This window comes from Lissotriton vulgaris, chromosome 7 (assembly GCF_964263255.1).
Source record: "Lissotriton vulgaris chromosome 7, aLisVul1.2, whole genome shotgun sequence".
NCBI classification, from domain to species: Eukaryota; Metazoa; Chordata; class Amphibia; order Caudata; family Salamandridae; genus Lissotriton; species Lissotriton vulgaris.
In genome coordinates this window covers 1,686,966,147-1,686,980,393 of record NC_141695.1, presented here as the reverse complement: position 1 = coordinate 1,686,980,393, position 14,247 = coordinate 1,686,966,147, and positions in this window count along the sequence as shown.

Genomic DNA, 14,247 nt, shown 5'->3' with positions numbered 1-14,247 from the left:
CTACGATGCATCGCTGTCAGCCTTAACTTGTGACTTTTCCCGGTCCAGCAAGACTAGATACCTGCGAGTGGTGCTTTGTGCTTTTTAGCACTATTCTCACCTGAAACTTCAAAACAGATATCTCCAGTTCTAATGATTTTTGTTATTTTTGTGTCATTTTAATTATTACAATTGATTCTATTTTTTAGATTGCTTTGGGATTTTTCTTCTGTTATGGTTTCACCTTGTTCCTTTTTAAATGCTGCAAAAATGCTTTACATATTGCCTCTATGTTAAGCCTGAATGCTTTTGTACAATGCTACCAGAGGGTTGATCACAGGTTTATTTAGCGACTTTGAGGTTCAGAGTATGGCATGGGACAGGTATATGAGATCGGAAGGCCCTGGGGACAGTGCAGAGTGGAATGGAAGCAAAAAGGTTACGCACTACGACGGACAAAAGGGTATGTGGTGAAGGGTAGTGTATGGAGCAAAGAACATTCTAGTGTGGAGGATTTCACAAGGGATGGTTGCCAAGTGGTGCCAATCCACCAGTTGCCCGTAGCAGCCTCTTGCAGCCTCAGCAGGAACAGTTCTCCACAGTCAATTAATAGCCACTGAAGCTGTCTTTGAAAAAAATTTGCAACCTTCAAACAGAGCCCAGTTTGCAAACCTTTAAAACAGTTTGCAAAGTTACAAGTTGCTCGACTTCGCCCACTCCTACTTCAGATCCTCAAGAATGTGCTAAAGAGTGTGAAGATGATAGGGCACTATTAGAACTGGGATTGCTGGTTGGCTAAGGCTTGTGCCAAAGCCAGGCAGAAACCACTACTCCAGTCAGGGGAAGGGAGCTACACACAAAAGATAACCCCTGCTCACCCCCTTGGTAGCTTGGCACGAGCGGTCAGGCTTATCCCGGATGCAATGTGTAAAGCATTTGCGCACGCACACAGCAACAACATCCCAGGCACACTACAAAAGGAACTCCACTCAAGGTTATGTAAAAATAGCCTTTGTATTCTCAAAGCACATCAGATGGAAATCACACAATATACATTGTGCCAACTGGCACGGGCAATATTCACAAGGGATTATTTGCACAGGACAGGGCCACGTGGGCCACTGTCAGGATCAACACTTGGCAGAAAATGGTACAAGTAAAAATAGATCATAAACCTACAACCAGTAGCCACTGGTAATCACTGTACTTCACCTCAACCTGTAACATAAATTTACATTGTGCACAGTCACATTAGGCGCAAATTACATCCTGCGCCAACCTCACCTGCATAAACACATTATGCAATCTCCTCACTAGTCTAAACACATTAGACCCTACCTCCTAACTATAACTCACATTTAGGGGCATAAATTACAGAGTGAAGAATAATCTCACTAGCATAGCCACACGAAATGTAAAATAACCTCATAATCATAAACCACAGTTTTAGAGGTATCAGGTACAGGGTGCGCAAAACATACTATACACTATATATTTCCTAGCACCACATCACTTTAGTGCATAATCACATTAGGGCCTTGCGCCCTATACATCTACCAGACCCCCTGGCCAACTGGCAATCCAAGAAGGGGCTCAAATTCCCTGTGTCCAGAATGTCAGGGCGCGCAGCTAAGGCAGCGCCAGTCAGGGGTGCGCCATCTGCGCAAACCTAAACGTTGCAGCTGACCACTACTTGCTGGGCAGCTGAGAACAATGACATGGGGCCTAAACGCTGCAGCTGGCACTAAGTGTTGCGCAGCTGTGTCAGGGGCAATGGAGTGCAACTCACTCCTACTCAGAAATGTCCCCAAAGAATTGTGCCTAAACGGTGCAGCTGCCCCCTATTTGCTGGGCAGCTGTAAATGACCAAATGAGGCATGGCACCACTGTGCTACTTCAGGGACTCTCTTCATCACTGCCCAAACCTGGACACAACTGTGCCCCACCACGGGGGAAACCATGGCCCCTCTGGCCCTCCAGGAAATCACTGGCACTTCTTTGGGGAAGTACGGGCACCACTGACCCTTGGGACCCCCACTGGGCCCTTAAACAAGATATGTCCCCTTCGTTGGAGTGGCGCACTCTCTTGCGGGACCACTCAGCACCCACACCATTACAGCACCAACAAGGAGCCCTACTCACCAGGCTGGTCTCGGGAGGCTCTCCTCATGCTGGGCAGGCTTCGGTGGGGCTTCCACTCGGGCGGAGGGGGGAGGCCCCGACACTGTGCCTCACGGCCCCCTCCACTCCATCACCACAGGCTCCGCTCTTCACCTGGTCCCTCCCCTGGGACCGGGACTTCCGCTTGGAGCCTGAAAAGGCTCTAGGCAGTGCAGGCTGCGCAAGGGCAGCATCGCCATTGCTCCCTCGCTGACACGGACATCTGCCGGTTTCGCGGGCACACGCAGAGCTCCTCAACGACACAAGGGAGCCCTGTCTTGAGAAGACGCCTCTCCCTTCTTCACCCGGCACAGTCCAGTCCAGGGTGGGCTCCAGGCTGGAGTCTCCCCTTACTTCTCCTGCACCGGCGGCGTGCACGGGACTTCCTTCGGGAAACCGGAAGTCCCGCTCGCCGTCAGGCAAAAAGTTGCCTGACTTCCTCCCGGACGCAGCAGTGAATGTTCAAGGGGCAAAACGAGGGGTAGGCTCCCTCGAGGGCAAAATAAAAGTAGAAGTGGGGTGGGCACCCACTTGTGCTCCTATAAACAGGGTGGGCACCCGTGTAAAAAATAATTAAATTAGCTGGGTGGGCACCCGCAGTGGAGCAATTTCGGGGGAATCCCTACGCTGGGGATTCCCTCATACAGGGGCTGCAGCATCGCGCTGGGCAGCTCACGCTTCTCCTCCACTGGGTCATCAAGGCTTAGCGCATCCAGCAGCGCTAGAGGCAACCAAAGTCCTGAGGCAAGGGACAAAGCCTAAAGTCCCCAAGGTCCCTAAATAAGGACATACAGCAACAAGGGTTCTACCAGATAAGGAGGGCAGCAGGGTGCCAGAGAAACAAGGTCTCCCAGGCATCCAGGGGCTGGGCAGGGCCCAAGGAGGCAAGCCTTCCCCTGGGCCCCAGCAGCAGCATGCCCCTGGTTGTTTCAAGTTGAGCACAAGAACATTTTCATGGGGTCACAGCCCCTCTTTTATACACACATATCCTTTGTTTCCAAAGGTACAGGCAAGGGGCGAACCAGATGCAACTGGTTCTGGAGCACTTTGTTTTGCTCAGCCCCTCTGCCTATTCACAGGGTTGGTCAGGGACATCAGACACACCACAGGGGGGTGGAGCCAACATTGTGGAGGGAAGGCCCTGCCCTATTCAGGTTTCAGGTGCACTCCTCCCTCCCATCAACATGCAGATCTCTCCATTCACCACCAGGCAGACCCATCCTGGCTCCTGGAGCCAAGCACACCAGCCAGCTCCAGCCAATCACAAGCCAGACAGTCAATTTACATTCACTGCACAGACATGCCAACTACTAAAAGTGGCACTTCTCCACTAGACACAATAAAATCTGTGCACATCATTGTGCAGCATTTAATCTCAAGAGTTCTCACATACCAAACTTGCCCCTGCACTCCCCACACATCAGGAACTACCATGGACACACATATCCACATGCATTCCTATGGGAGGGCAGGCCACTCACCACACATACACAGAGATTGCACACACTTTACACTGGACCACAGTAAAAAGTGCGCAGAGGCCTAAAATCACCAACACCAGGTTACAGAAACAGGCTAGGCAAATGCAAAAAGTTCTGGGGTGAATCTGCCAAAAGGGCTAAGTCTAACAGGCACTCTGACTTTTTCAATTTCAGTTGTGATTCCCATGAAACACACATGAGAATTCCCAACATCCTCAGAAGTCAAGACCACAAAGTAGTTTATTTTATCTGTAACAGCATCAAGTAGAGAAAATGTGTGGGATTATCAAATGAATGGCTAATACGAAGGCATTATTGTTTTATCTAGAGTGTTTCGAAGGTTGGAACTACATCATTGTGTGAACAGTCAAATGATTTGTAGTGAAGGACTTATTATTAATCATTGCAATGTCAACTTTCCACAATTCCCCGAATAACATAAGTCTAAAGAACTATTTTAGTTTATAAAATAGGGCAATTATCTCATGCTGAACTCTGGGTTGTAGGTAAGTGTAATGCAGTGAGTGAATAAAAACCGATAATGCCATGCAATAAGCAATGGCAGCCAGTATGGATCTGAGATGGTGAGGCGAGAGGGTAAAGGGGTGTAAAAAATAAAGACACCTACCTCCTCGCTGCTCTGTCCCACCTTGTCTCTCCTCCACGTCCACCGAACAGGAAGCAGCCAGGCTCCCTCGACCAATCACAATGCTGGAATGCAGCATTGAGATTGGTTTGAGCGCCATAGTTTGGCACTCAGACGGGGATTGGTGGCCTGGGCATGTTCTCCACCCAGGTGGAAATGCAGCCTGGGTGGAGAACATGCTAAGTGTGCATGACTGTTTGGCTGGCTCAAGACGGGCGGCCAAAGCGCCATGCGCATTTCAGTTTGCCCACCACTCCTCCCCTGCCCTGCTCTGTGAGCAGAGCGGCAGGCCAGCCTCCATGCTGCTGCAGCAGGAGCAGAATGAAATAAAAACATCAAGTTATTATCATTTTATATTTCCTTTCTTTCACTGCTGTAAAGCAGTGTGTGGGGCGACGCTCCTCCTCCTCAGCCTAGGAGCCGCCACTGATGATAAGTAATATCAAGCTACATTTCATAATGCAAAATCCGACTATTTTGAAATACACGTGCTGGGCCTTTTGCAGGGCCAATTTCATTGCCCCCAGGACTGAGGAAGTGTGTTTCTGTATGTTCCCAAAAACTCTGCAAAATTATGACTTGTCCTACGCTATATATATTTTGTATTCTGCGTAAATCCTATTAGCCAAAATAAATGGTTACAGCTTTACAACATGCAGTTCCTAGAATCCCCAAATCACAAGATGGCAGGCTAGCATGAGACTTTCATTTCATCCTTGTCACAAGTGGAACAAGCTGGAACTTCTTCAATAATCCATGTCCCTCTACATCCTCCTCTTCAGCATGAACAGCAGCATCATCCTCACGCTCTCCATCTGAAGTAAAATTAGTTGGAACAATGGGGGGACCATAATGATTGAGTGCACAGAGGCAATGTTATATTATGTTACATTGATTTGTATAGTGCAATAATCACCAGAGATTTTATCCAGGTGCCTGGGCTGGTGGGTAGGTGTGTGGTCCCCAAGGTGGTTATACAGCCAGGTCTTCATCTCCTAGCAGTGCTCAAGAAGTAAGGAGGAGGATTTGATGTATTTAGGGAAGTTGTTCCAAGTCTTGGGTCCAATGGTAGATGTGACAAGGGTATTTGCATTCCCAGAAATGGGTAAATATATTTGAGCCGTCTCACAAAAATGTTTATGAGTATGGAAGGTGGTATTATGGAACTTCTCTTTTGTGTAGTCTTACATGGCTTTGTAAATCAGACCCACAATAGCCAACCTCCTATTTGGAAAAGTGCAAAGAGGGCACAGTATTTTTTTTTATTTGTACTAAGTGTATATGAATATTCCTATTTAATTCACATGTTAGATGTTTTACAGCCAATTAACAAAGACAAGTATGGGTACATAGAAGAGTAATAAAGTACTCTACATACCCTACAGGGATGCTTTACAACTCCAAAATACCTTTGTGACTAAGCCCCTCTGCATTCAAACCATGACATGCTAAAGTGTCAAAGGCTGCAATGCGTCCCTGGTCTGTTCTTGTGAGCATGCACATCTGGAATGTAGTAAAAGTGCACCCCAGCAGTGACCTATCATATGCACATTTCTTTGTAAGAAATCCTTCCATCAGTAAGAGTTTCCTCATAGCAACTCATCATTGATCCGGATTGCATATGCAAGATAAAAGATAGTCATCTTTAATTTCTACTAAATACCAAAAAACAGATTTTCGCAATCCTTGTTGCCACACAAATATTTTTGATACAATTGTATTTAATAATCCATTCCATCAAAAGCATCAACGTTCTTCTGTAACAGAGGTTAAATAGCAACATTCAAACAGGCTACATGTGTTTCGCAGCAATTTCAATAAAGAAAAACGCTTCTTCAGGGCAGTGTATCATGTAAAAAAGAGTTTTCTAAAAAGATCACTGTTTTCCAGAGTGAGGTCTGCTCATTAGGGTTGAGTCCTGAAGATATAAGTGTCAATCAAATTAATTGACATGTACCAACCTCATCTGTAACCATGTATCAACATATATTCCAGTCTTGTCAATGAAGCATTCTCACATCATTTTCCTTACTTTATGTAACAAAGATTTGACATATGTAGTTGTTTTGGAAGGGCCTAGCATGGCCTCACATATAGCTCAAAGGTAGCAGCGTACTGAAAGGTAAGTGTTCCACGCACTCAAGAGACACCTCCGATCAGCTGACCTGTCCCTGGCCACCATCCTAAGCATCTACAAGACCAGAAAGGGAGGAAAGTTCTTCCCCTACCTCGTAGCCAAGGCCTGGAATGACCTCCGGCTCCACCTCCGGCAAATCCCTACACTATCCCAGTTCAGGAAGGACCTCAAGACCTGGCTCTTCAGATGACCCCCGCACTCAAAGGAGTCGCCCCCCCCCTAGCGCTTTGAGACCCTCACGGGTGAGTAGTGTCGCTATACAAACCCCTTATTGATTGATTGATTGATATGCTCATTCCTTAGAATGTTCATGTTTCGATAATTACATTAAGTGACAAGAGTTTCACATCCTTCTTGCATCGCGAAGGGCCCCGTAACCCTTTGCGTGCGTTCATCGGCCCACGGCCGTCGTGAGCACTACCTCTGTAGTGCTTCGAACATCCGTTGGCCGACGCGGCCCCGCCCACTCCGCTAAACCGACGCTGTTAAGTGGTTAGAACTTATTTCTAGGCTCTATATAAAACTATTTTACATGTTTAATTACATGTGTAAGGTATACGTATGGGTGGGTCAGAGTTCTCTGCAGGGCCACTGAATCAAATCTTTTGGCTTGTTTCTTTATTCCCTGTACAACCCACTGCCTCAATATGTTTATTTTAGTTAAAATAGCAATTTAAATTGTTTTTGCATTAAAAAAACTGTGCGAACAAGCACATTCCAAGTTTCTGAACTTAAGACGACAGAAGCTGAAATCTTCAACTCACATCCTGAAAATATAAATGTTCTCATCTTTCTATTCATTGTGCAGACATAACCTTAAAAATTTGATTAAAAATGCAATATAGCAGAAGTGATATTAATGGTCCTGTGACCCCAAGACGGAAGTCTGAATGGAGGGATGGGTGCCCCTCTACCTCTCCACTAGGCCGAGGAAAAACTTTTGTTATGCAAGAAAAATCTCGCTTAATGCTCGGATGCTGAGTTTTGCATATTTTGCATAATTGTTCTTGTCTCCTAGTCAAATTTTCTTAGATAATTAATTTTCGTTCACGGCAGAAGGGTTCTAACAGAAAATGTATTGCAGGAAGTGGGAAATGAGTGCGTGCCACCGTCTCATCACTTTTGTGGTCGAACTAATCTCCTGCTGGTATGTATATTAGAATGCCGCTGTGTAAGGCATGATACATATCATTTTATAGCACAAGAAAAATGTGTCGCTATTTTGCGCAGTCTTACTCTGCGACATGTAATCTGTGCTTTGATACAGCACCTGAAAAAATATTTCAAAATATATAGTAGAAAAATTAGCAAACATGTAATATACATGGTGACTTATTTACAAGTCGGCCACTGGTGTGTCACTTTTTTTGATGCCGTGCAGTGTGCCTGCGTGACTTTACCTGGCCTTGTAAATATGGTCCCCTTTCATGCATAACTCTGCATGAAAGAGGCGTACCATATGTGTGCTGTAGGTGTTCCCACTCAACATCCATGTAACTTGATGCATTCCCAGATATACAACATTTTGTAAAACTATGAATGCATCAGAATCCCACGACTCCCCAAGGGAGGCATAGAAATGGCATAACGAGGAGAAATACTTTTATTTCTACTCGTTTTTTCCTCATTCACTTCTGCAAAAATTTGATATGGCGGCTGGCCAATGGAGGGAGGCCCAAAGCGGAATTTTTTTTTTAAAAACAAACAAACCAAAAAATGGCCTTTGACAAACAGAGTGTTTTCAGGCCTGGGTGAGAGCGCAATTCTGCTGTAATATTAGGTGAAAATGTGTCATTTTTCGTTACTCTTTTGATGCAAAATTATTGAACATTGTGTGACTATGACTGTTTGTGCATTTATGAGTAATAAGGCAAAATATCCTGCTGCAGGGGCACAAGAACAGCACAGTTAGAGAGCTCAAGTTGCTACTAGCTGCATCTGTTTTTGTTCCTTTGAATTTAGTGCTATTTTCTTAGCTGAAAATTCATCCTTGGTCCATTTTGGATGCAAAGCTGCATTTTGCACTAAAATAGCACCACATGCTGGGTTATGCGCCTCACGTAATTTCACAAAATCTTGTGCAATATTGCGTCAATTTCACTTAATTAGACAACAGCTAATTAGTTGAGTTATTCCCACCTCTAGTATTTTCTCCCTATGATTTGAAATAATTTATGATTTCCCTAGCCAGGCCCACTATCCCTCACCTGGAGATTTCTGCAGGGCAATCTAGTGATGGGTGTCCCTGTTGTAAGTGGGCATGGCGACCATTAACCCCTTGCATGCAGCCACGATTCTGCACCTGTGCGGCAAAATCACAAGTGGGCAGGTTCATGACGGCCCCCAGCCGTCATCAGCACACGAGCGCCGCAGTGCATGACGGCTGGGGGCCATCATCAGCATGCAAAGGGTTAAGATGACCAGGTGGCTGAGTGGTGAATGGGCCTCCAGATCACAGATTTACACTGGTGGAGTCAGCCGAGGCTCCGCTGGTGTTATGTGATGCTTCCAATCAGGGACGGCTGCCTCTCGAAGGCATAAGTGTCGTTGACCTGCCAAAACGGGGGAGGAGGAGAAGGAAATACCATCAGCTTAGCAAAAAGAGTGAACATATGCTCGTGATAGTTCAGCCTAGATTGTTTTTTGTTTTACGGTGAGATGAATTGGTGCTAGAACTCGAAAGCCCTGCAGATGTGCCAGTCGAAGAAGTCCTCACCCTGGAGGCACAAGCCAGGGCAGTGACATCATGGTGATGGGTGAGGCAAGATTGGCCTGAGTTGGATATATCTGTATTTGGACATTTACTGCTGTGGCCCAGGGTGGGTTTAGCAACATTCTATTGATGTAATGGTGGGGTGGGGGTGGTGCTGACAGATGGGTGCAAGTTAATAGTGGGTGGTAACCAATTTGAGGACTCTGCCTCCTCCACTCTCACCCACGGCTGGTTTGCTTTGCATGGTTAAGGGGCAGGCTGAGGGGGAGACAAGCATTCTCTTTTTCGGTTGCCTTTAATCTCGAGGAGGGTTGAACATCAAGCATGTTGTCTTTTTTGCCTGGTGCACTTTAAAGAGGCCTCGCATGTCAAGCTGCATTGTTACTGGTGAGATATTCAGATAGGGAGCAGATGGACAAGGCATATGAAAAAGTGGTGCAGTTTCAGTGGAGCTGTATTCAGTCTGACTACATCCTGCTGTCAGTAGAGCCACAGCTTGGCAATGTGCTTGCTGAACTCTGGTTCAAAGGTCACAGCTGCTCTTCCTTCATCTCCCTTCTAAACCTTGGGGGCCTCATTTATGAAAAGTGACGCATCGCTGCGTGAAAACAGCGATGCGTCACTTTTCACTGGGCGCTCCTTGCGACACCAATGATGCGTCATATTTAATGTATGACGCATCATGTCGCAAGGACTTACAGATACGTCAGTATTTCTGACGCATCTGTAAGCGCAAAAGTGACGCATTGCTGGAGTGTGTCACAAAAGTGACACAACTCCAGCAATGCGTCCTTTCACATGGGGAAAGCCCCATGTGAAAGGGCTTGCGTCAGTCTTACGCCTGCTGTGAGGCAGGCGCAAGATTTTGACGCAAAAGCATCCTAAAAGTGACGCAGTGAAATCTCATAGATTTCACTGTGTCACTATTACGAGGCTTTTGGCGGGGGAATGCCCCCTCTGCATACATTATACCTGACGCGGGTATAATGTGGCGCAGGGGTTTAAAAAGTGACGCATCTACCTAGATGCGTCACTTTTTAAATATGGCGCAACAAGGCGCATTTTGTACGCCGCTGGTGCGTCACAAAAGTGACGCACCGGTGGCGCAAAACTGACGCAAGGCCTCATAAATAGGGGCCTGGGTATTTATGCTTTAATTTTCGCAGTCTGGGAGGCATTTCTGTGGTTGGGAAGTCTGCCTTTTTATGTGGTACGAAATGTTGAGTTCCCATGGTCTCTTACCACTTTCACTGCATCGGTGTCACATATAGATTAGGATGATTTAAAGTAAAGTAAGTATTCAGCATAACAATAGATGCAAGTCTTATTCAGACAGCTCAGCTATGGCCAAGTGGGAAGCATTTGAGGACCAAAAGCATACTTTTTGTACAGGGACTATTGTTTCATTTTGAGGGGGCAGAAAGGTCAGCTTAAAGGTATTTCTGAAACAAAGGCATCTCCATTAGAGGAAACATCTGTGAATTTTGGGGGGATGAAAGGTTAATGTAGACCACACCTACTTAATTTAAAATATAAAACTGTTGATATTGTTTACAGTATATTACTATGCACATAAATATTGAGCATTTTTATCTCACAATTAAACTGTGCCCATTTTTCTGCACCTGTATATTTGGTAATACTGCAGTTATGCAGTACCAACAGATTAGGACTGAATTCAGACAGAGCCCTCTACAATGTCAGCAAGCTTGGCTGATGACGGCTGTAATACCAGAAACTGGTCCTAATAAACTTGTTTCCGGTCCAGGGAAGGCATGGCTTGGCAGTTCAGGCTGGACTGTTCCCATGAGGCACAGGGTCAGACTGATTTGCATATGGCCATGTCTGAACTGGAGTGGCAGAGTGGGCTAAAGAACGGTGATGGATTAAACCCAGATCTGTTGACTGGGTGTGAGTGTTTGATTGGGTCAGATGCTCCGTCCATCACCACCCCCTTTTGTACCACTTGGTCAGCCTTCAATCAATCAATCAATCATATCATTTATAAAGCGCACTACTTACCCGTGAGGGTCTCAAGGCACTGGGGTGTGGGGGGTGCTGCTATTGCTCGAAGAGCCAGGTCTTGAGGAGCCTTCTGAAGGTGAGCAGGTCCTGGGTCTGCCGTAGGTGAGTGGGGAGGGTGTTTCAGGTCTTGGTGATGAGCTGGGAGAACGATCTTCCGCCGGAGGTCGTTCTTCAGGTGCGGGGGACTGTGTGCCTTGAGATGCAGAAGAGCTGTTTGTGGATGTGTAATTTAAATTCCATGATGTCGCACAGTTGCTTGTGAGGGCCTAGCAGATCATTACTACAGCTTTATGTTACAGAGAGTACCGAATATCGAGGGATCTGCGGGTTAACAACAGAGGTAGTGTGCGGGCGTCGATAAGAATAACAAGATTGCACATTATGATTGAGATTAACTAGGAGAACTGTGTGTAAGGATGCAACTTCTGTAAGAGATGCAGTCAATAATGAAGCCACCACACACCTGCAGTCCCCTGCCACAGACATTGAAAGCACTGACAGATATAATTCAGTGCACCCTGGGCTGCGTGTCACTGTACGTTCTGATAGAAGTCTGAGTAAGATGCACATTGGGAGTCTGCACAATGTGGCATTAGAGTGGACAGCTTTACCTGGAGTCCTACATCTTTTTACTAAAGTGAAGATAAAATTGGAATATAAAATGCATTATTTGACACAGTTGTACCCCTCTTGTCATCAAACCGACCTTCCTGTTGGAAGTTGGGATTTCTCTTTCAGTGCAAACCATATTTGGGCCTTGCCAGAGGTGCAAGTGGGTTGTGACAGAGACGAAAGTGGGTGATGCCAGCAGTACTTAATTTTAGCCGGTGGTTGACGGTGCTCAGCACAAGCACCTAATTTTTTTATAAAGTTTTATATAGCACGAACTTGACCACATTGAGGCGCTGTCTGTCTAATTTTGAAATGAGCTCATCAATAGTTGTTAAATATTTATATATACTTTAAAAATGACTAATACCAGCCACCCAAGCCATTCTTGTAGCGTTGAGTGGCCTGAAATAGTCCAATTGTCTCCCTTGTAGAAGTCTCATGGTTAGTAGTTGGTATTGCCAGTGCAGACAGGGGCCATGGGTGGATCAAACTGCAAGGGCTCTAGTACTTCTTTTTTTTTTTACAAATTTAGCACTGGCTGCCAGTGGTAGATTTGGGCAACGACCGCTTCATAAAAAATGTAGGCATTATGATCATACATTTTTTGTTGCTTTTAAAACAACCCTCTACCTCCACTGAACGTTTTAGTGCCTTCTCATGCACTGCTAATTCAGCAAAAGTAAACCACCCAAGACTGCAGCAGCAATCACACCACCAGTTGATTGATGTTTCATAGTTACTGAAGATATCTACTTTATATGAAAAATATGCCCTCACATGAAAATCTGATACCGAAAGTGCAGCTGAGTGCTGTTTTTAAGTCCTTAATGGAAAATATAAGCACAGATGGGAGTAACAAAAGCAGCATACTGTAAAGTATACATGCTTTAAAGAAAATTCCCACTTGACTTGTATTTCTTCTCATGCACCTAACAAGTGCTGTTGACTCTGATCCCCAAATACAATTATGCTACATATTCAATATCTTTTTACAATAACTGTTTTCATATTTTGTCCTGATCATTGATCTCAATGTACACATCTCAAAGTCTACAAGTACATTTAACAATTCCTTCCATGTACTGTGACAAAAACCTATTTTTCACAATAAAGAAAATGGTATCATTATTTTCATAAAAACAGAATTACCCCCACACAACAATCTACTCACTCATACATGCATCCAGTATCACTACATATCATACATCCCATGTATACCTGGACCCGGAATTCAAAACATGCACTGAACAGAGAGCAAAGTAAAAACAGTTTTGATTTTTATCCATTGCAATGTTGTGGGCCGGGACAACTTTTCCAAAAACTGAACGCGCGTTTTGGTATGGGCATAGGAATCATCCAACCACCTTCTTCAGGAGCACACAACAATACAACTATTTCAAGGGAGGGTCATATGGGGGGAATTGATCTATTCAATACCCTGCCACTAGTGGGCGGCATGTAAAAAGAGGGAGCGACCCCAATGACCAATAGACAGGGTACCACTGGTAAGGATAAAGAGGATTCTCTTGGGATTAGTATAAATCAGATTTCAGCACATAATATTCAAGCACCCATATTCAACAGCCAAACATAGAGTTGCTTCAACTGGAATCAATGAATATTGCAATATCTTTAGATGTAATAGGTGTTTTCAATGGAAATGTATGTCATGTATAATATTGGGGTTTAGTTCAACATATTGTTTGTATTTTTTTAAATAGGAACTTAGAGATTACCACATCTATGTGAGAGACAAATATTTTTAATGTCCTGATGAAGTTGGTGTTCTAATAATTCATCACCACCGAAACGCGTTGATGCCTCGTTTGGTATAAGGTTGCATTTAAAGAACTTTCTCATGTCTAATAACACTTCAATATAATGGACTGATGAAATCAATGCTATCCATTGATTCCAGTTGAAGCAACTCTATGTTTGATGTTTTAATTTTCTTGTACTTTTCTCTGTCTTTCAAAGCTTTTTATCTGGATATTTCTTACTTTGATGTATTGTATAAACTAAAGTTTTATTTTTTATTTTGTTTTTAATTGCACTGCAAGAAAAATATTAATAAATGAATGTTTTTTAACATAGAATTCCGAGTTCCTTGTCCTTTATGTGCACTACAGTTGTTTGGTGTTTTGAGCAAATAACACATGTGTTTTGGAAATCGTTTGGCTGTTGAATATGGGTGCTTGAATATTATGTGCTAATTTCTGATTTATACTAATGCCAAGAGAGTCCTCTTTATCCTTACTAGTAGGTGGCAGCCAACCACTCATGTATCTGCCTAGTGAAGCACTCCTCACTACTACTTGGTAAAATTTTAAATCAGTACAAAGTCCTGACAGGATTGTTCAGACTAAGCTCCACAAGAACAGTTTTTCTGGTCTGAAACACCAATTACAACTACCAAGTTCACTTCTGGGGACTCCTTATTCTATTACTGGACATCCTCACATATATTTTTCCTAATGTACTCGCATCCCATCTG